General features: G+C 38.8%; 1 protein-coding gene across 2 annotated transcripts in view; it reads left to right on the plus strand.

Moving 5' to 3' along the window:
* The window catches only part of fgf14 (fibroblast growth factor 14), a 395,947-nt gene that overhangs the window by 220,263 nt on the left and 161,338 nt on the right, over positions 1-14,346 (plus strand). The gene's annotated exons all lie outside the window — the stretch shown is intronic.

Raw genomic sequence — 14,346 nt, forward strand, 5'->3', positions numbered from 1 at the left:
TCCCATAATAATAATAATAATAATAATAATAATAATAATAATAATAATAATAATAATAATGTTATTTTATTTTTATACCCCGCCCCATCTCCCCAAAGGGACTCAGGGTGGCTTACATGAGGCCAAGCCTGGACATCAACAATATAAAAACAGAGCAATAAAACAAATCAATCAACAATAAAAACAAGTCATTAAAAAAATCACATACAAAAATATAATGATAAAATCTTGGGTTGGATCCAAAGAAACTGGGCCGAAAGTGCAAGTTGTGTCGGTATCCCATGTCTCCTAGGTTTGAGTGGTGCTGGGACATGGGATAGCATTTACCGTCTTCTCCCATTCTTCTTGTTGCAGCGGTCTCTGGGTGTGACATGGGACCTACGAGAGACTAAGTAGACATAGACTAAGTCAGTCTTATCTATCTGACCATCTCTCTCTCTCTCTCTCTCTCTCTCTCTCTCTCTCTCTCCTTCTCAAACTGCATATATAAAGCTAGCACTTCAGAGACAACAATCTTACGTATAACTTAAGTGTGTGTGTGTTAAAATACTAAAATCACACAAAGATAAACCAAGGATGGATGTGTACAGCCATATAATGCAGTTTCAAACAGCATTATATGGCAGTATAGATCCAACGTAAGATAGTATAGTATTATGATACATGTTGTCATTTTATTATCTTCTTGATTATAAGTATTCATATAAATTTAAATGATTTTCTAAAAGAATAAGAGCTCATCTTAGGACCTCATCACACTGAAGTCGAGAAGCATCTTCTCTGTGCTGCTGGCATGCTGCCGGCATGGAGTCCCCCAGAGCCCATCAGATGATGCAGGGCTACTTCCAATGGGGCTCCATTGGGCTGCATGCCAGCAGCACAGAGAAACAGAGCCCAGTCAGGTGTACATCCAACTCCTCAGAGAAGAAGCTAGGGAGAAAGTGGGAAAAAGCTGGGAACTGTGAGGAAATGACACACAACAGTAAGGGGACACAGCATTATGCTGCACTACAGATTTCTCACTGTCCCCTGGCTTCTCAGCTTCACTTAAATATTGAGTCAATTTCTTATGAATGCATTATTAGAAACATATTCATTTTGATTTCCATTCATTGACTGGTTAATGTATTCATTTGGTGATAAGGAATTTTTCAAGAGACTTTGCTTAACTTTAGTTTTGTGGTTGAAATTATTTCATCATGAAAACATTGTATGCAAGATAGCATACATTAAAATAAAACTTTTTCAGTGATTTAGAAAGAAAGCATTTTCAATGTTATCTTTGGAATCTGATTCAGCTTAAACTTCTTTTGATTTGATTTTGATTTCTTGTAAATCTTTTGAATGTTTCAATTCTGTGGCCAATACAGAATACTTATAATAGCTAAAGATATTTTTCAAAGGAAAATTAATGGCATCTTTTCATGTCATATTAATCCTTTGGTAGCTCTCCCTTGGAACTTCCAAGAACAAGAGGTCTAAATACAGATATTAGCATCAAATATAATAGCCTTTTCAAATCTATAAAGCATATATAAGCATTGGTATACTGAATTCTCATTGATTAATTATACTCTAGTTGAGATTATCAAGTGTATTTAGGTCAGCGTACTTTTGTCTTTGACTTAAAATGAAATATCAAGGCCAGAACCAATAGTTCAGCCTTAATCTTACACGAGACCTTACATATTCTTCGGATCCTTGGAAAATGGGAAGAATACAGATGTAGTTCATCTTTTAATGTTGATTTTAAACATACTTGTAAAAGGAGCAGTACTGCTTTAATCATTTTATGCTTTGCTCTGAATGTACTTTATAAAATGGTTTGAAAACAGTGGACTCTGGCCTTAGCAAAAAGTATTGTTTCAATCCTTGTTTACTGGATCTGGAATTTAGGAATATCTAAATGCTTTGGATCTTGCAGTCTTTGGCAGAATATGGAATCATGGGGGTTGTAGTTTTTCAAGGTCTTTAGCCTTCTCTGCCAAAGAGTGCTTATTCCTCACTAAAGTCCAAATCCCAGCATTCCATGGCACTGAGCCACTGCGGTGAAAGTAGTGTCAAACTGCATGAATTTACAGTGTAGATGCACCTAAAGTTGCTGGTTTTTTGTGTGCTTATTCAGAGTCTCTTGTGCTGATCGTTATTTCATAAAGCCTTGTCTTCTGAACCTGATGCACCATATTAACCAAAGACTACAGATAGAGATAGTCTTTTCAATCAGCTGGCAATGGAAGTGCTTACCCTGGAGGGGGAACCTAATAGTATCTTTCACAAAGCAAGACACACAGACAAACAGACCATAACATATACTTATAGCTACTGTGGCAGCCAGTGGTATGTACTAGTGTGCATATCCTATTGTTGCAAGAAGCAAGTAACAGTTTAAGTGTTTTGTGCAGAATTCGGTGCATGGCAGAATTCTCAGTGCTCCCTTACTGTGGACTGAAATAGAGGGAAGTCAGCAAGGTCTCTCTGAAGAAGACTGTGCAAACTACTGTATAAAAACTGGCATGTCGTTTGAACCAAGAACAACCTGTGAGACTTTCCGTATTGTCCCAACTTGGCTTTATTGGTTATTCGGTGGAAAGTGACCACTTTCTGCAGAAGGTTTTGTGAACTTCCCTGGAAGGCATTCTGAATCATTCCTACTGCAATGCATGGACACAGAGAAACGTCCCTGTGCCAAATTTTCTTGTAATAGCATAACTCTCTGCTGCAGAAATAATAATTTGATACAGTGGGCAAATTAAGACCTAATTCATTTACTGTCATTATTCTTTCAGCTGGAATGGATGAAAAAAATAATTATTTTTATTCTTTGTTTATTGAATTACTGGTTTTTCTTCTGCCCTTTTAGCCAGATAGAGATGACATTTCAGGAAAAGTATAGTCTTGGGAAAATGTGCTTGCCAAATCCAGGCAAAATATTAGGGTTATTTTTTAAATACAGTACAGTCTCACTTATCCAAGCTAAACAGGCCGGCAGAAGCTTGGATAAGCGAATATCTTGGATAATGAGGAGGGATTAAGGAAAAGCCTATTAAACATCAAATTAGGTTATGATTTTACAAACTGAGCACCAAAACATCATGTTATACAACAAATTTGACAGAAAAAGTAGTTCAATACACAGTAATGTTATGTTGTAATTACTGTATGTATGAATTTAGCACCAAAATATCACGATATATTGAAAACATTGACTACAAAAATGGCTTGGATAATCCAGAAACTTGGATAAGCGAGGCTTGGATAAGTGAGACTCTACTGTATTATAAATGACTAGTTTAAATGACTAGTTTGAAATTTATTTTCTTCACTACTAATACCTACCTGAGAAAGGTTGTGCCACCTTTCAATCTACATTCCTGAAGCCTGACTAATCTTATGACATAAGCACTCAGTCATCCACAAGCTTTACTGTTAGTGAAAAATATATGTAATGGAAAGCTAAATCTTTGAGTTCCATAAATCGAACAGCTCTGTTTGAAAATTATCTAACTGGTGACAAGCCATGCTCAACATAATATTTTCCAACGTATTTATGAAATGAATTAAGTTGAAAATTATTTTCTTTAAATTGATTTGGACTACATTTCTTGCCTAGTAGTGGATGTATGGATAATGCTGGTAGCATATGACCCTTCCTGTCCTTCCTTTTGCATACTGTATGGTTCTCAATGTGTTTTTGCAAAGTAGGAGCCATCATTTATCATGCCCTGCAGGTTAACACAATACTTTCAGAAAATATTTTCAAAGTATGATAAGTCTTGCATTATACCAACCAATGAGTTTTCAGAAGACATGTTTGCCATATGAGAAGTGACAGCTGACAGAAAAAAGTCACACTGAGACTTTACAGTAGCAAAATTAAAACAAAACAGAAGCTAAAAAGCTTTCCCTCTGGCTGCTTTTATCTGTAAAGATGCACAGACAAGATAAAAATTGAAAATAATACTGGTGATTTATGGATATTGTGTTTCCAACATATGATGTTTAGATTGTCATATTCAGTTTTCTAATTGTAAAACATTGTGAATAGAAGGCATTTATCTGTCAGAATTCTGCTAGTCATCACTGCAAACATGTTAGAGCATAACAGGTTGTTTACCTCTTGTGGTTCATGGAGCAAAAGTTATCAATAAGAAATGGGAACTGAAATCAGCTTTGTAAATTACTTAAAGCTTTATATTTGAGAGAATTCATTAGATCCAATATCATTTGGAGAAACCCATATCTCTTTTCCACTATCACGTCAGGCTCATTAGATGGGAACAAGGGAGAAGACCGTCATGGTGGCTACTCCCAGACTTAGGAACTCCCTCTCTTGGGAGGTCTGCACGACTGCCTCTTTACTCTCCTAACAGCAAGCAAAAAGAAAGAGAGGAGCAAATAAGATGCATATAAAGTGGAACTCTAATCTGGACCTAAACGAAGGACACAAAGCAAATCAGGGCACGGTTTCAAAGAAGTGGGAGCTTTTCCCACTCAAGTCAGTAATTTATGTAGGTTGAGCATCACATGGGTCTTCAGCTCCATCCTAGGACCTTCCAGGATGGCCCCAAGACAGAGCCCGCTGAAGCCCATCACATGACACACGGCTACTTCCAGTGAAGTTCCATCCTGGCTCTATTCTAGAAGCATCCTAGGATGGAGCCCTGAGAATATGGGAAATTTCCCATGTTCTCATTCAGTAAGCCCGGGGAAAGTGCAGGGGGAACCTTATGGGATGGGTAAGGGGATGATGCCAGCTATGCGAGGTGCAGGGTGGCTGTTTCCCCCGTTGCCCACTGGATTTGCCCCTCTGTCTCACAGATCTGCCTCTATTCCCCAGCTTGAGGACCTCAATGTGATGAGGTCCTTATACGTAATACACTGGAAGACTGAAGTTTGAATTCCTGCTCAGCCATTTTTGCAATTATCAAATGTATTGTGAGCAGTGCCTTGTGGAAGGAGCCATATTCTTTCCTATAGAGCTTCTTGATACAATGCTGTACGATAGCAATTACAGAAACCATTCTGATTTTGTTTCTTTCCTTTATTTTATTTTCCTTCCTTTATTTTTTGAAGCTTTGTAGCTTCTCTGAAAGTTACCCTAGTATATTGGTTTAAGTGTTGGACTAGGACTTTGAGGACTAGGGTTTGAATGCTCACTTAGCCAGGGAAAATGATCTTAGGCAAGTCATATAATCTCAGCCTTAGAGGAAGGCAAGGCAAACCCCTCTGAAAAAATCTTGCCAAGAAAACCTCATGATATTTTCACTTTAAGGTTGCCATAAATCAGAAATGGCTTGAAGATACACAACAACATAGCTTCTCTGGGAGGTTTTGGACTTCAAATAAGCTAAAGGAAATAACAGAAAAAAATGATTTACAAGCTTTCAGAAAATGTTTCATTACTCTAATTTTAAATTTCATAACAACCAAAGAACAGTTATCCAGATGTCATAATTTGTATTTGTAACCTGATTAACAAACAAAACTTTCATCAGTTTCTGGTTCCTTGGTCCATAGCAACTCCATCAAATGCTGCTGTGACACACTTCTCCAGCTCACAAAGAGAAAAGTTTTGCAGTGGCAACAGCATGAAGATATCACAGTGAGCACATAACATCCAGATGTAGTGAAATGTCCTCTAACCCATTGAAAAACCAAAACAGAGGGATAAAGTTTTATGGAAGGTGGTGCTGCAACAGATAAATGTATGTTTGTGTTGCAAATATTAAGTATGCATCTGATTTCTTAAAAGATTTTATACCTGTAAACAAACATCTTCAATCTGTGGCTTTGGGAGGAATGTTATCTAAGGGCTCAGAAGGGGTCCTACTATCCCATTGAGCCATGTGTGTTTGGAGCCTGATAAGAAAAAATATATCTCTGTGTTCTTTTGATGTTTCTATAATCCAGGCAACAAAATGAAAATACTTATGAAATGTAAATAATTTTATAATGATATTTTTAAAGCACATTAATATCATGGTCATTAAGAAAACCTTTTGCCATATGTCACTGTTCAATTGCTGCAATAATTAAAGAACGATTCTTTAGTTATCCCCAGATTTAACTCATGCAGCTTTCCTTCAGAGCCCCTTCATTGTATTATTCTACTCTCTACTGCCTGCCTATCACCTTTCTTTTTCATCGTAATGGGAAGGGAATAAGGTGAAAATAATGATGAATAATAACTTTATCTCAAAATAAGCCAAAAAGATTAGATTACACCATCTTTTCTATGTTTGCTCAGAATGAAACTAAAGGTCACTTGTTCCTGCTAGTGGGAATTCATGGACATGAAATTCTTAGCCCTTTCTAAATTGTTTTGTTTCTGGGAAGTTATAGAAACGGAAAGGAAAATGCCATTTCAAAATGTCACATTCATGAGTCTTTGATAATAACACAGCAACTAAAACCAAACACCTAAGGAAACTGCTAGCAGTTTTAGGGACTTTCCATAATCAAAGAACAGGAATGATTTCACGCAGGAGTTGCATCGCTACTTAAAAGATGAACCTTCAAATAGAAAGGACTCTCTTATCCAGTGGAGCAAATCACCTTTAGTGTTCACAGAGTCTAAATGAAGCTGCAGATGTTTGCCTCTCCTACCCTATCACAAACCTATTGAAGTTATTTTTATTTCTCAGCAAAATTTCTTCCGAAGCAACAGAGTTCTGGTGCCAGATGGTAGTTCAGAGCTAGCGCATAGTGAAATGTGTATTCAAGGATACGAATCATGTTTCTATGGTAATGGAAGGTCAAACATCTCAATGTGTATTATGTTCAAATTTACTCTCTCTATATGCGGCATTTAGTAGAAACAGGGTCTTATGACCCTGCAATATTTTGGTCCACACATTCATGTCTTTTATCCTTTACCCTTGTCAAAAAGTATATTGCTATATCATGTCTTCTTTATTGTCTCCCCACCCCACTTGCATATGTGTAGCAGTCAAATAACATTAAAATAATCCGCTACATTGCAGTGGCCATTCTTGTGCTAGGAGAGTTATTTTTCATTGAGGAGAGGCATAAATATCAGTAATAAGAATTCAGTATACAAATATGTATGTTTCTGTACTCCTCACTGTTATATTCTAAGCAGACAACAGATTTGAAACTGTTACTGGACCTGAGAGAACAAGCAGTGACTGGAGGCATAAGCCAAAGATTGAAATCTGCTCTTCATTGCTCATTTTGCTTTTGAATGTAAGCTTTGACAAAATCTACTTATGTTACAATGCAATACAATCTTTTATTGATTAGTCATTTTTGACCATATCAAAACATACAATACGTACACACTTATGCATACATACAATAAAACCACGTAAAGATACAAAACATCCCGACCTACTCCTAGACAAATACAGAGTAAAAAGGTTAGGACAGGGGTAAGTAAAACAAGTGTCTTGTCCATAGTAAATTTTAAGTTTGGATTTTGTTAATGGCAATAATGTATCAGCTCTCTGCTTCCATCTTCTCACGAATGGCCAGCGCTTTTTGCATAAAAAGGGCCAGTTTTAAAATAGAGTTTTTATCTGAACCCTGTAGAAGGATATGCAATTTCTCCTTATTCTCTGAGTATGATTCTCCAGCAGAGGGTCTAAATAGAGAGATCGAATCCTGGTGTAGTAGGGGCATTTTAAGAAAAATGTTCTGAGTCCTCCACTTCTGCATCTATCTCATTACACCCACAGGTTCTCTGCGAATAGTCAAGAAGAGGTAGGTTTCCATGCCCACGTTGCATTTAAATTTGGCCAGGTATGGAGTGGCTCTAGCTTGCGCTATGATCATAAGATCTTTTTGTGCAGCAATGTCGAGGGCTCTTTGGTATACAATTGAGCACACTTTAGCCCTGAAATTTATTAGCTCATGTGGGAAAATCTACTTATGGATAATATAGTGGTAATATGGCTCTGCATTGCGGAGGCTATCTATCTGCATTTGCAGATATGATTTTGTTCTTATATATGTGTGGAAAGGGAGAAATATTCATGGAAATAACATGGTTGACTTTGATTGTTTTTTCATTCTATCATTATGTTAAAAGAATGAAAAATGACCCTATGTAAAGAAGTGCCTAGGGATACGTTTGAAAATATGATCACAAAGAAATGTTGCAGAGCCTTGCAATTTAGTGCAATTTAGTCCTGAACTGTCTCATAGAACTGTAAGGTCATTAACTGGAGAAAGCCCCCGGTAACGCAATGTGTTAAACCCTTGTGTTTGAAGGACTGCTGACAAAAAGGTTGGTGATTCAAATCTAGGAAGCGGGACGAGCTCCCATCTGTCAGCTCCAGCTTCCCATGCGGGGATATGAAAGAAGCCTCCCACAGGATGGTAAAACATCTGGGCGTCCCCTGGGCAATGTCCTTGCAGATGGCTAATTCTCCCACACCAGAAGCGACTTGCAGTTTCTCAAGTCGCTCCTGACATGAAAAAAATAGACTGGAGGTGACCGAAAGGGCCATCTAGTTCACACACACAAACACACTGCCATACAAAAAAGATGGCCACATTCGACCATCAGAAAATTCTTCAGAATGTTTATGTGGAATCTCCTTTTTTCAGTTTCACTGTATTCGTTTCTGTCGTAGTTTCATGAACAGGAGACAATAAGCTTGCTTCATCTTCTATATGGCTTCTCTTCAAATATTTGTCATTATGGCACCTTTCAGTCCTCTTCTCCAAGCTAAACATACAACTACCCAAGCCATTCCTCAAAAGGGTTGGCTTTCAGACCTTTTACCACTTCCGTTGCCAATTTTGGACATGTTAGAATTTGTCAAGGTCCTTCCTGAACTCTAGTGCCCAGAACTGACCTGGCCTCATATTTTGAAAGGAGCCAGTGTGAATTTCCCACCTTAGGTCATGGAGTGGGATAATATGCAATTTATGTGCTTTGGGTGGAGGGATGCATTGTTAGTAGAGTGGATGAAGTTGGTGGTGTAGGTACTCCTGCATCAGGCCAAGTAATATACCATTGTCATGATACATGTGGAATAAACTGAACATCTCTATGTCTATAAAGCTCAGTATATATAGGATGAATAAATAAATAAATCGGATGGTTTATTTCATTGAACAATCTCAGCAGTGATATGTTGAATTGTACACATGTAGGTGACATTCAGAGATTGTGTATCAAATGGCTAGAAAGGAACTGTGTACACTCAGGTTTCAGACTAGGTTGAGATATAAGTATATACAACCCACTCCTTCAAGACTCATTTTAGTATGTGTGTTGAGTTAAAGTAAATGCATATGCATATATGTTTCACTTGGTTGCTGATCACTTGATTACTCAGCTTCCTCTGATGACTGTGTGGACTGACTTAGTTGAAAAGCATGTGATTAAGATAATTTAGTATTATATGAAAAAAATTGTTTGTGAGATTTGATCTATGATAATGCATTCACATATGCTATTTGAACAAATGTATACTCGCTTTGTGGGAAATGAAGAGAGGGAAATACTTTCACCTCTTGTCATTTTGAAGTATTAGAAAGTTCTTCTGTAATGTATAATCATATATTGTGATTATATGCATTCCAATGGAATGCATTGGAAGCATTCCAACATGTGGTTTGATGCTAAGTAAAGGTATGTGTACACTACAAAATTAAAGCAGTTTGCCACCACTTTAACTGACATAGTTCAATGCTATAGAATCATGGGGTTTTAGCTTGGTGGGACAGCTCTTCTCTCCTTCCACACCTTCCCCCTTGCTTTTCTTGAGACAGTAATTTTAATATTTGAAAGCTTTTTTGAATAATCTTAGGTAGATGTTATAGAATTGCTTTAAAAGATATATAAAATATGGAAAAATGAAAGTGCAGAAGGGCAAAGTTACAAGGTTATGCAAAAATAAGACCATGGAAACATGGATTAGCAAATCAAGGTCATTTCACAAGTTCAGAGATGTGTAATAGTGACAATGCTTATCCTGTGTTTTGGCACTATATGTGATCATATGACTGCCATGGAATAGAGGCGTCATGCCATAAAGTTCTTAGTTTATCATGAAATTTTCCTTCTTCCCCCAAATTTCTAGCACTAAGGAGGGTGAGATAGTGAAAATTATTTATACCTTGTGCTCTCATATTTACTGTTTTCAGATTATCTTGGTCATCTTGCCCCTATTCAACTGATCATGTAAATTATTGCAGTGCTAGAAATTGGGGAGTGGGGACTGAAAAAATGGGGAAAGGGAGAATTACTGTTTTGGTGGACAATGCCCACATTTCACCTCCTTCCTCTCAGCTACACATCAAGTTAATGGTCATAATTACAGCCATAGTAGTATTATGAAAGGATTAAGGGTGACAGTCCTTAATACTGGAGATGAAATAACTCATGATGATAATACATACCATTGAATTATAAGCCTATTCACAGAGAGCCTGAGATGTTTCCCATTATTTTTATTGTCACCTTTATGTTACTGGTTCAGCTGCCATTTTAAACATGAGGTTATTTTAACTAGTTATAAGCTGCTCAAAATTTCATATTATTTTTTAATCTGAAACTATTAACTGTGTGCTCTCTAATCACTGACGTTGCTGGCAAGTGAAGGGCAGGATATACTTTCTCCTGTTGAAACAGAAGATTCAGTACTTATGGTATCTATTTTTGTTGAAACTGGTAGTGTGCAGAAAATATCTGCAGAATTCAAATAAACATCACCACTTCCAGCGACAGCATTTCAACATATGCATATTTCATGACTATATACATATTGAATCATATTTCATTATGATTTGAAGTTTGGTTTTTCTCCAACACAAATTTCACAAATCTCTGAGGGAAGCAATATAATTTATATGTGAACCAATTAGGTAGCAATACTGCCTAAGCTGAGTTTTGACTATTATAGCACTGAATATTCATTTCAGGGGGGGAAAACTTGGAACAAAATAACCTTAAATCAAATCAGAAAATTGCCAAACTCTGTCTGCATACCCAGGAATAACAGAAAACTAAAGAACCAAGGTGTGGAGGATTTCAATAACATTTATTAAATAGTAGCTTGGGTACCCAGCGTTGCCCGGGTTATCTGAAAAAGTTAATTTTAGTTGTCCAAAATGCATAAGTTGTGGGTAAACTACAACTCACATTATGCCAAGTTAACCCCTTGAAACTCCATCAATGGTTAAAATTTGTCAGGTCGGGAAGTTTGCTCTCTAGATGCATCATGGATGGGTTACAGTGTGCTCTCTGGTTGCAGGGTAAACTACAGATCCCACCATTGTGGGTCAGTTCCCCTCAATTCCCTCCGGTAGGTTCAGTTGGTCATGAGGGTTCTGTGTGTCAAGTTTGGTCCCAGTCTATTGTTGGTTGGGGTTACAGTGTCTTCGAGAGCCACCGTGGCCCAATGGGTTAAATTCTTGTGCCTGCTGAACTGCTGACCTGAAGACTGGTGGTTCAAATCCATGAGACGGAGTGAACTTCCATCTGTCAGCCCCAGCTTCCCATGCGGGGACATGAGACAAGCCTCCCACAGGATGGTAACAGATCCGGCCGTCCACTGGGCAACGTCTCTGTAGATGGCCAATTTCTCTCACACCAGAAGCAATTTGCAGTATATTCTCAATTTGTTTCTGACATAATTTTAAAAAGTGTCTCTGGATGTAGGTGAACTACAACTCCCAGACATGAAAGTCACTCCTCCCCTCAAACCCCTCCAGTATGTTCACTTGGTCATGGGATTCTGTGTGCTAAGTTAGTTCCAGGTCCATCATTGGTGGGGATTGGAGTGCTCTTTGATTGCAAATGAACTATAAATCCCAGTATCTACAACTCCCAGATGTGGAGGCCAATTTCCCCAAAATCTCTCCAGTATGTTCTGTTCATCATGGGGTTTTTGTGTGTCAAATGTGGTCCAGGTCCATTGTCAGTGGGGGTCATAGTGCTGTGTCTTGATGCAGGGTGAACTACAACTTCCATCATGTTGAGTTAGTGCCCCAAACCCCTCCAATATGTTTAGTTGTTCAGTTGCTGATCAATTCTGTTCTGTTTGCTGTGTGCCATAAGAAAGAGTAGGAAAGGCTTATGGGAGAGGCAGTGGCAGGGTCATGAAAATTCCACACCAATGGAGAGAGAAAGGAACACTGGGAAGTGTCTTTGGTGGAGGAAAAACAGAAAATCTAGGAGGAAATTGTCCCCATATAAAAGCCTTCACTTGGGTGGTGGGAAATATGGTGTTTTTGGAGGACATTGGCAGGGCTCTTGAACATGTTCATGGTGCCCGCTATAACCTGCAGTGTTCCTTGGAGGAAGGGCCATTGATGGTTCCTCTGCATGGCTGTTTGTGTAGCTGTTTGTGGAGGCAGGAGCCTGTCTGTCTAAATGGACACTCATGCAACATACACACAAAGATGTTATTTATTATGTTATTCATTCAGGTTCAATCTCGTTATATAATACTAGCTGTACCCGACCACGCATTGCTGTGGCCCAGTTTCGTGATATGGAAAATAAAGTAATGAGAAAGTTCTGGTATTTAATATGTTCTATTCAATGATATTCAAGGTGGCCAACAAAGGTATGCTGCAGGGCTATTCAGTGCTATTGAAGGTGGCCTATGCCTGCCCTAGAGGCAGGAGATTCTGGAAGTCAAGCAGGGCCAGCTCTGCTGAGTCCTTGAAGCCAGCCAAGGCTACTTTTCTGAAGATGAAAGTAGCAAAGCTTCTCTCTAGTCTTCCTTGCCCAAAGGAAACACTATGAGATCCACAGGGCTGCCATTGAACTGACAGGAGAGTCCCATCCATAGAGAGACCTGACAAGACTGTTTCTTCTGAGGGGTTTCTGTTTCCCTCAAGAGGGGGTGGGGAGGAGAAAGGCAAAAGGACAAAGTGCAAGGAAGAAGGTTTGCCGGTGAAAAGCTCTGACCTCGGTGGCCCCACCAGCAGTTCTGCCTGGCCCTGCTCCTCCGAAGCACACTCACTGCAAAGGTGAGGACGGACGGGGCTACCTTCCCGCTGGGGGTTGCTTGCTCCCTCACACACAGCCAGCACCTTCCCCACCCTCCTCCTCCTCCTCCTCCTCCTCCTCCTCCTCCTCCTCCTTTTCCTGGCTCTGACTGGCCGAGGAGAGGAAAAGAAAAGAGAGAGAGGAGAGCCTAGTGTAATCTTCCATAGGAGTCACTGCAGGCAGAGCAGCAGGGAGTGCGGCCTGAGGATGAGGAGGAGGTTTAGGAGGAGACCCCCCTCTTCACGTTGAGAGGAGGATGGAGGGAGACTTCTGTCACACCAGAAGTGGCCTGGCTGCCGTTTCAGGGAGTGGCTGTCTCACTGCCAATGGATGGTTATTCCTTTTTTTCTCTCACAGAAGAGAGTGAGGTTGGCCCATTCACACATGCACTGTTAGGTATTCTCGGTTTTGGGGGGTTTTAAGGTCTTTTTTGTTAATTTGTTTAGATTTTTTCAGTGCTGGTCATACCTTGGATGTATTAGTGTATTGTGACCAAATTTGGTGGCATTTGGTCCAGTGGTTTTGTTGTTAATCTGGTCCTACAAACTGACAGTACATTTATATATATATAGATTTAAACACATATATATGTATGATGTTTGCTTAAATGCTTTTATAGTTAACAGCATTATGGTTATTAAAATAGGGTGATAGGTACTTGACTTACTTAATAGTTGTAAGCTCAAAATTGATTCCATTCTACTACAAGTCATCTCACAATGAAACGTAAACACACTTTTCATGGTTCTTCTGTGGACAGTAATGCTCTGCTGCAGCACAGAGAATGTGAAGAGTGTATTTTTACACCACTATTAGGTTGATTTCCCTTTAGAATGTACACATCCTTATAGAATGACCACCAACAGCTCCAAGAGTATGCCACAAGTGCACAGCATTGCACTTGAGGGATTTGTATATTTGTTTGGTGTCTAGAATTCACTGCTGGAGGGCTCTAGTGCTTTAGTGTATGTGAATGTAGATGGTATTTTTCTCTTATACCTTTGTCTATGTGCTCATGTATGTGTGTGCATGTGTTCTGATGTCACCTGTAGACATATGACAACCCCACAAATTTTTCATGTGATTTTCTTAAGAGGTGTTTTTGCCAGTTCTGTCCAATAAAATATAGCCTACCATATCTGGATTTCATGGGCAGTTTTCCATCTAAGTAGGTCTGACCCTGCTTAGCTTCTAAGACTTGAGGCAGATGAATCTGTGCTATAATGACAGTATTCCAGAATAAGTGAAAAAAATTCATTTTCAACACAACCCCTTTAAAAAGCACCTTTTGTGTGTAGTCCACATGTACCTGAAATATGAATAATGGACATTATGTAAGGAATTTTATGCTGAGAACAAGCCGTCTGAGTTTC

Source organism: Anolis carolinensis, chromosome 3 (genome assembly GCF_035594765.1).
Source record: "Anolis carolinensis isolate JA03-04 chromosome 3, rAnoCar3.1.pri, whole genome shotgun sequence".
Taxonomy (NCBI): Eukaryota; Metazoa; Chordata; class Lepidosauria; order Squamata; family Dactyloidae; genus Anolis; species Anolis carolinensis.